Here is a 10,022-nt window from a genome sequence, read left to right as displayed (position 1 = left end):
AAAGAGATAGAAGGGTTCGACTATGGAGAAGGAAGATGAGAAGGTAGATGGAGAAAAAGAAATAAAGAAAAGAGGAGAAGAAAAGATGATCAGAATTTCGGCACAACACACCCCAAATGCCGAAATTCCCACTACTACAATACCTAGCCGAATTTCCCATGCTAGAGTCCCTTGGCCGGCCACCTCTTGCTCCTTGATCAGCTCCTAGATTTCCTCCCTTATCTTTATCCTTATTCAATCCCCTTACCTTCTTAAACTCTTCCTGAAAGACTTTTATTTCAGTTCCATTACTTCCCTTTCCTGTACATAAAAAATTAATCACTTAATTTGCTGTCATTGTGACTTGAACCTGGGTCCTCCCCAAGCTTCCACATGCCACAAACATCCTTCCCAGTGGCGTCACATGCCACTTAACCACTTGCTTCCTTGTGATCTATTTTTCACAAATAATTCCTAAAAAGCCCAATTTATCAGAATTCCTTTCCCCTACAGATTTAAAATTAATTAAAACTATCGAGTTTTATCCTAAGCTTGGGCCTTCTAGAGGCCCACCAACATAATTAATCCTACACATAACAAACAGAACACAGAATTTTAAATTTTACAACCTTTACAGAATTCCCGAAAATTTGGGGCGTTACAACTCTACCCTCCTTAAAGAAATTTCGTCCTCGAAATTTACCTGATCCTAACAGATGAGGGTTGTGACAGCCCTAAATTGACCCTAGTCGGAAAGTGGTTTCGGGACCACTAAACCGAGTCATAAAAATAATTAACTGTCATAGTTGATGCTCATTATATGTACATATGCATGTGTGAAAATTTCATGTTTGGATTTTGTTAATTGTAAGTGAATTTTATCAAATAGGACTTATGTGAGAAAATTTAGAAATGTGCTAGGCAAATGTAGGGTGGCCTATAAGTGCATGTTGTGAAAATGGTGGGTTTACATGTCAATTTACCCAAATTTAAGCATGTTGGCCGGCCATGCTATGGGTGGAAACATGTTGCAAACGTGTTGGGTTAGTGGTTATGTTAGAAAGAATAAAATAATGAAAAAAAAGGAAAGTATGATGAAAACAAAGGAAAAAAAAGTGTCCATCCTTTGCTAATTGGTTAGTTTGAGAGTAAGATGAATTTGTATGTAGGATATGATAGATATGATATAATAGTATGTATGATATTAGAATAGAAGTGATTGATTAGATGTAATTTGGTATGAAATGTATGATTTGATTCATGTAATTAAATTGTAGTCATTAATGTATAGTGAATTAATGACTGATTGTATTGATTAGCATAGTGTCATACATATGGTTATCATTTGATTATATATGTACTAGCGAATATAGTTCATGATATCGTAGATTTGATTGAATGGTGTTAGATATATATTGAGTATCATAATTTGAGTATGATTATTAGATGTTGACAAGTCTAATAGTAATGTAATAGTGAATGTTTAATGATTGTCATAAGATTGAATGTATGTAGACATGATTTGGATCTATTGGATTATGTATTTGAAGTATAGACTATGATTTGATGATCAGTGAGATTAGAGTTAATGACTTGTGATATAGTCTATTGGAATTAGTGAACTATCATTTGTATTTGACTAAACTTATCATGTATCATTATGATATGAAGTATTATAAGTATGAATTGACAAAGTATTGATGAATTGTAATATGTATGGATACTAATTGGAATGTTATTGATAGTATTATGTATGAGAATTTTATTAGATAGTTTTGATAATGAATATCAATGATATCTAAGTTATGTATCATGTATGATTGAATTATTTAGGAAGTGATATTGACTGTATGTAATGATCATAAACGTTATGATCAGAGTAGATCTAAGTTCTAGTATAGCTTAATGGACTGTAAATATATAGCTGTAATTGAACTGAGTCCATTGATAACTTAAGATGTCATATGAACTGTATAGTTAATAAGAGATATATGGAAGCAGTCATGTGAATCATATTGTAAATCTAAAGAGTAATTAAGTACATATCAAGATTAAATTTTTTTGACATTAGTAAGAATGCAATAAAATTAAGAATATGATATATTAAAAGATATATAACTTGAGATCTATTATCGGAAAGCAAGAGTCTAGAAAATTAGATGAGAGTGAACGAGTTGACTAAGTACTTGCTGATATTGCTAACTATTAGAATTGACAATTCGAATCTAAGTATGTGTATACACTTAGTCAGTGATCAGATGGACTGTTATAAGTTAACTGCTCTAAGGTTGTGACGCAAGAGGTTCATGCTTCTGTTGCTCATTAGTCTGACAGAGTTTTGACTAGCTGTTTCCATAACCACAAGCTTACTAGATGTCTGTCGAATCTTCAATAATAAGCTGCATTTGTCTACTCTAGAGGCTCAACTCATATCTGCAAGCTCAATCATAGTGCAATACAATAACGAAATTAGAGCTAACGTCAGTCCATTCTTAAAGCTAGAATAACGGTCACATAACCTCAGTCATAAGATCATTCAATCAATTCTTGCAGAATCTGTGTCTCTATACTTGCAAGACCATAAGTCAACGTCAGACCTATCATTTACGCTTCGAATCTGTTCCACTAAAAATAGTAGGAATGGAATTAAATAGCGAATAAATTAGGTGAATGAACCTTGATGAATCTATTTTCATAGGAAAGCAAGAAAATGATCATGTAAACAGTATGTTAAGAGAAATTTAAGTTTTTGTGAGACAGGGCCAGAACAGTTTCTGGATCCCTGTTCTGACTTTGAAATTCATTGTAAATTAACCAGAGGTAATTAGAAGTCATTCCATATATTCATAGATTCCTTTTGAGTCTAGTTTCTATATAAACAAACGGAACCAGTATTGAAGCCCTGTACAGGGAGATATCCAAGTCGGAATACGCAAAGGTCAGGGTAGTCGAGCCCTGAAACAGGGAGACTTTAACTAATAAACTGTACTAATTGGCCTGACCAAAAATTCTAGAAAAACAATTGTAGATGCAAATATGAGTCTAGTTTCAGGAAAAATCACGAAACTGATTTTGGAGTTGTGGAGCAAGATATGGTTTTAGGGTGGCGTTGACGTGAGCTTGCCACCGCCTGGAAAATTTTAAATGGACTGTGAGATTAATTATGTTTAGTCTATATGCACCTTGAGTTCGACTCAAAGAACGGTCTCGAGCACGGGTGTTACAATTTAATTGGTATCGAGCTATGGTTTAGTCGGTTCTAGGACTACCATAGCACGTATGAGTCTAGCTATACATGCGTTAATGTTAATGTTTAAATGTGTGATGACTTGACGGTTAAAATTATTGTTTTGATTAGTAAATGGATCCGGTGTAGAGAACCCTTGGCGGATGATGTTGAAAGTGTAGCGGCTGCTCCTCGCACAAGGGACGCCGCTGTTGAACCTCACCATCTGCGAATAATGAAGGTGAGGGGCTAAACAAGCCTTCTTTACCATGATGAGCGAGTGGGTCGCGTAATATGCCCGAACCAATCCGGTACATCCAACACTTCCCGAATTTGAATAATCCACCCCAAGAGCCGGTAATGCCATCGCCATCGATCCCGTGAGGCTGAGTAAGCCACCAGAGACTTGATTAGGAAGCGCTGGGCTGAGGAGTTCAAGGCCATAGTTACTTGATGATGCCGAAAGGGCCGAAGTTCGCTTGATAACACTATTCGGGTGTTTGATGAACTATCATGCACACCCGATAAATGTCTAAAGTGTGCTATATCCTTGTTGCGAGACTCGACTTACTATTGGTGGAGGACTTTGATTTCCATAGTCCCAAACGAACGAGTTACTTGGGATTTCTTTCAAATGAATTTGAAAGAAATATATTAGTCAACGGTTCATCGATCAAAAGCGTAAGGAATTCTTGGAACTCAAGCAAGGCCGTATGACAAGATATCTAAATGCGAACATGAGTTCGTAAGACTTAGTCGGTATGCTCGGAGTGTGTGGTGATGAGGTTGCTATGTGCAAGAGATTTGAAGAAGGATTGAATGAAGATTTAAAGCTACTAGTGGGTATTTTGGAGATAAAAGAATTCGTAACACTAGTTGAACGAGCTCGCAAGGCGGAAGAACTTGGAAAGGAGAAGAAGAAGGCTAAATTTGAAGCTAGAGACTATCGTAAAAGATCGACGGTAAAGCTCCGTTCTCGGTGTAAAGAAGTTCGGGAGGACACTAATAAATCGAAGACGATCAGGGAATTTCCATTAGAAACACGACCATCGACGGACTCGAGCTACTTCATAGCTAGTGTGGGCAATAATCGCCAAGAGAAACTGAATGCCCACAATGTGGAAGACGACACATAGGTGAATGTTGGGGTAAGTCTACTAACGGGGCTGTTACGGATGCGGTTCAAGGACCACTTCATTAGAGATTGCATGGAGCTTGATGAGAAGAATAGGATGCAAGGTGCAAGACCTAGTGGAATGACAATAGAGGTAGACCACCAAGAATTTCGGGAGGTAGGGGTGGTAGTCGAGAGGTGCCACCGACACGGCTGTTCAATCTGAGACCAGACTCGCTGCTAGGGCATATGCCATCCGTGCACGAGAGGAAGCATCCTCCCCGATGTTATCACCGGTACTTTCACTCTTTATGATACTAATGTAATTGCATTAATCGACCACAGCTCTACTCATTTTTATGCATGTGAGACTTTAGCATCCAAGAAGACTCTACCTATTGAGTCTCTTGAGTTCGTAATCGGTGTCAAATCCCTTGGGTCGTTCGTGCTTGTCGACAAAGTGTGTAAGAAATGTCCCTAGTAATCCGAGGGTCCCGCTTCCGGCGGACGATGCTTTTGCCGCTTGATGAATTTGATGTTATTCTTAGTTTGGATTGGTTGACCGTGCATGATGCGGTTGTGAATTGCAAAAGCAAGACTATTGATTTGAGGTGCGCAAATAACAAGATAATCCGAGTTGAGTCTACGGACTTAAAGGGTTGCCACCGTAATATCGCAATGTTGGCCCGTAAATATGTAAGAAAGGGGTGCGAAGCATACCTTGCGTATGTACTTGATGACAAGGAATTGGAAAAGAAACCGAATACGTGCGGTGGTTTGTGAATACCGGATGGTTTTCTGAAGAATTACCGGGTTTACCACCTATTCGTGAAGTAGAGTTTGGTATTGAACTTGTACACAGGACTACGCCAATTTTGATAGCTCCGTATCGTATGGCACCAACCGAGTTGAAGGAGTTGAAAGCTCAGTTGCAAGAGTTGACGGATAGAGGTTTCGCTCGACCAAGTTTCTCACCTTGGGGTGTACCAGTATTGTTTGTGAAAAAGAAGGACGGAACCATTAGGTTGTGCATTGACTATCGTCAGCTGAATAAAGTGACGATAAAGAATAAATATCCGTTACCGCGTATTGATGATTTGTTTGATCAACTAAAGGGAGCCTCAGTGTTTTCAAAGGTAGATTTGAGGTCGGGTTATTATCAGTTGCGGATTCGAGATGCGGATGTACCTAAAACTGCTTTCAGAACGAGGTACGGTCACTACGAGTTCTTAGTGATGCCGTTTGGGCTCACTAATGCCCCTGCGGTATTTATGGATTTAATGAATCGGATCTTCAGACAGTATTTGGACCGGTTTGTAGTTGTATTTATTGATGACATCTTGGTCTATTCAAGAGATGAGACCGAACACGCTGAGCACTTGAGGTTAGTGTTGCAAATTTTACGGGATAAGCAGTTATATGCTAAGTTCAGTAAGTGTGAGTTCTGGTTAAGAGAGGTTAGCTTCTTGGGTCATGTGGTATCCGCATCGGGTATTCGAGTGGACCCGAGCAAAATTTTAGCCATACTTAACTAGAAGCCTCCGAGAAATATTACTGAGGTTCGGAGCTTTTTGGGACTTGCCGGCTACTACCGACGGTTCGTGAAAGGTTTCTCGACGATAACCACACCAATGATGAAGCTACTTCAAAAAGATGTTAAGTTCGAATGGACAGAAAAATGTCAAAAAAGTTTTGATCAACTGAAAACCTATTTGATGAAGCTCCAATTCTAGTGCAACCGAATCGCAAAGGAATTTGTCATTTATAGTGACGCCTCCCTACTTGGGTTGGGTTGCGTATTGATGCAAGAAGGTCGAGTGGTGGCCTACGCGTCGAGACAATTAAAGCGACATGAGAAAAACTACCCGACCCATGACCTTGAATTAGCAGCCATAGTGTTCGCCTTGAAAATATGGCGACATTACTTGTTTGGAGAGAGGTGTCACATTTATTCGGACCACAAGAGTCTTAAATATTTAATGACTCAAAGAGATCTAAATCTGTGACAAAGACGTTGGCTTGAGTTGTTGAAAGACTATGAACTTGTCATTGATTATCACCCGGGGAGGGCTAACGTGGTGGCCGATGCTTTGAGTCGTAAAGCACTGTTTGCTTTGAGAGCGATGGATGCTCAACTATCTGTTTCGCCTGATGAGGTGCTAGTAGTTGAATTAAAGGCCAAACCATTATGGATTCATCAAATACTTGAATCCCAGAAAGTCGACGCTGAATTGGTCGCTAAACGAGCTGAATGTGCCTCGAATGAGGAATCGGAATTTCGGACTGACAACAATGATTGGTTGACATTCAAGGGTCGATTATGTGTTCCAAGAAATTCGAAACTTACTTCGATGATTTTGAACGAGGCTCATAGTGGCCGAATGTCTATCCACCCGGGTAGTACTAAAATGTACAACGATCTGAAACGTCAATTTTGGTGGCCGGGGATGAAACGAGACATTTCTGAATTTGTTTCAAGGTATTTGATATGTCAACAAGTAAAAGCAGAACATCAAGTGCCATCGGGATTACTTCAGCCAATCATGATACCCGAATGGAAATGGGATCCAGTGACAATGGACTTTGTATCGGGTTACCTTTGACTCGAGTAAGAAAGACTTCGATGCAGGTTATTGTTGATAGATTGACCAAGTCTCGCTCATTTTATCCTCGTCTGCACGGATTTTTCGCCGATAAATTGGCGAATTTTACATCTCCCAAATTGTTCGATTGCATGGGGTACCTATTTCTATCGTGTCGGATAGAGACCCAAGATTTACATCGCGATTTTGGAGGAAGTTACAAGAAACGTTGGGTACTAAGATGCATTTTAGCACTACATTTCATCCCCAGACTGACGGCCAATCTGAACGAATAATTCAGATACTCGAGGATATGTTGAGATGTTGCGTCTTAGAGTTTTGTGGTTCATGGGAAAGATATTTGCCTTTGATTGAATTCGCTTACAACAATAGTTTTCAATCAAGCATTAAGATGGCACCTTACGAGGCTTTATACGGTCGTAAATGCCGTACCCCATTATTTTGGACTGAACTTAGCGAAAGCAAAATCTTTGGGGTTGATTTGATTAAGGATGCTGAGCAGAAAGTTCGAGTAATTCGTGAAAGTTTGAAAGCTGCTTCGGATCGCCAGAAGTCGTACGCGGATTTAAAACGAAGAGATATTGAGTATCAGGTGGGAGACAAAATGTTTCTTAAGGTATCGCCTTGGAAAAAGATACTCAGATTCGACCGTAAGGGCAAATTGAGTCCGAGATTCATTGGGCCGTATGAGATCTCCGAACGAGTTGGCCCAGTAGCATATAGGTTGCTTTTACCCCCTGAACTCGAAAGGATCCACAACGTTTTTCATGTTTCGATGCTTCGACGTTACCGATCCGATCCTTCGCATGTAATAAACCCCTCCGAAATTGAAATTCAAGCCGATATGAGTTATGAAGAAGAACCGATCCGTATTCTAGCTCATGAAGTGAAAGAGTTGCGAAACAAAAGGGTTCCGTTAGTGAAAGTGTTATGGCTCAAACACGGAATGGAAGAAGCTACTTGGGAACCTAGAACTCTATGAAAGAACTATACCCAAACCTATTTACCGGTAAGATTTTCGGGGACGAAAATTTCTTAAGTAGGGGAGAGTTGTGACAGCCCTAAATTGACCCTAGTCGGAAAGTGGTTTCGGGACCACTAAACCGAGTCATAAAAATAATTAACTGTCATAGTTGATGCTCATTATATGTACATATGCATGTGTGAAAATTTCATGTTTGGATTTTGTTAATTGTAAGTGAATTTTATCAAATAGGACTTATGTGAGAAAATTTAGAAATGTGCTAGGCAAATGTAGGGTGGCCTATAAGTGCATGTTGTGAAAATGGTGGGTTTGCATCTCAATTTACCCAAATTTAAGCATGATGGCCGGCCATACTATGGGTGGAAACATGTTGCAAACATGTTGGGTTAGTGGTTATGTTAGAAAGAATAAAATAATGAAAAAACAAAGGAAAGTATGATGAAAACAAAGGAAAAAAAAAAGTGTCCATCCTTTCACATTTTCTTTGCTTGGCCGAATGTTCTAAGAAGAAGGGGGGGAAGAGCTTGAGAAAATCAGCCATGGGAGTTTGCTAGACTAAGGTATGTTTGATGTTGTCCATGAGATTCATGCTTGTTTTAGTTGTTAGTTTGAGTTCTACTTAGCCCATGGTTTAAATCTTTGCTATGAGATGGAGATGATATTAGGCCATGGGTGTTGTCTTCTTGTTTGATGTTTGATGTTTGATGTTGTGGTGATGAGGCATGAAGATGAGTTAAGTTTCGGCTAAGGTAGGTTTGTGTTGATGTCATTTGCATGCTAAGTGTGAAGCTTTGTAATGATGCACGTGTATGGTGCTCTTGATGTTGTGAATGGAAGTAGAGGAAAGGTAAAAGAAAATTTAGGTAGAAATGTAGATTTATAGGATGTTACAAGTATATGTAAAGCCATGCTAGGTTAGGAAAAATTCGGTCAAGTGTTCATGAGATGAAATTTTGTGTTAGGTGAATTAAAGATGATAGTATAGTGATATCATATATATATATATATGTATGCATATTCGCTATCAATTAAGAGCATAGGTGATGATGAGTCTAGGCTTTGTACATTCGGCCATATACATATATGCATGTGTGATTGGATTATTGATAGTAGGCGATAGCATATGGCTATTAGTTGAATAGATAAAAGCACGAGGCAGCAAGATAAAAATTTTACCATGCCGTTCCGTATTTCATAAAATCATTAAAATGTGAATACCAATATATGTAGCAAAGGGGTTGAATGAGTTAATTTATTTGTTTAAGCTCAAGATCCTAAAGGAGAGGCATCCAACAAGGGGAAATCGAAGGTCATCGAGTAGCCGACTTGGAATTAATTCACCCAACACTAGTAAGTCACTTAGCGTATATTTTGTATCGATTTAAATAGACATGATGTCTATGTAATTATGCCGAATGGAATGATAAATTTATATACATGTATGTATGTGGTGATGAAAGTATTGAATGAAAAGAAAAGAGGTGAGATGTATTGAGTTGTGGATTTCGGCACTAAGTGTGCGGGTATAAACATTTATGATCATGAGATTGCACTAAGTGTGCGGGTTTTAAATTTGTACAGCACTAAGTGTGCGAGTTTGATTATATAGCACTAGGTGTGCGAGTTGATTTTATAGCACTAAGTGTGCGGACTCACTATATGTTTTTGAATCACTATTGACACTGAGTGTGCGACATTATTAAGTTGATCACGGACAGCGGATCGGGTAAGTACCTTGAGTTCATGGCTAATAGGCGCTATGTTTATATTTGGAGTTGAGCTTGGTAAGTTTTGAACCTATGTGACAATTTTAATTGAAGTCACGTACATGAGAATTATCGTGGAATAAGTGAAAGGCCATTTAGTTGTATGATTGTAACGAAAACAAAATGATGTATAAAAACGCTTCAAATATCCTATTGATTAGTATATGGAATGTGAATGTGTAACTTGGTGTGAGATTGAACCGAAAGGTCTAAGGAACTATGGTATAGTTCGGTTTGGATGAAGTAATTAGCATCGTTCCATTTTGTTTCCTCTTATGATAATGTTATTAATGGATGGTAGTGCATTGCTTATGACTTACTGAGTTATGTACTCATTTGGTGCTTATTG

Source organism: Gossypium arboreum, chromosome 12 (genome assembly GCF_025698485.1).
Source record: "Gossypium arboreum isolate Shixiya-1 chromosome 12, ASM2569848v2, whole genome shotgun sequence".
In the NCBI taxonomy this organism is placed as follows: domain Eukaryota; kingdom Viridiplantae; phylum Streptophyta; class Magnoliopsida; order Malvales; family Malvaceae; genus Gossypium; species Gossypium arboreum.
Note: the sequence above shows the minus strand (reverse complement) of the source record.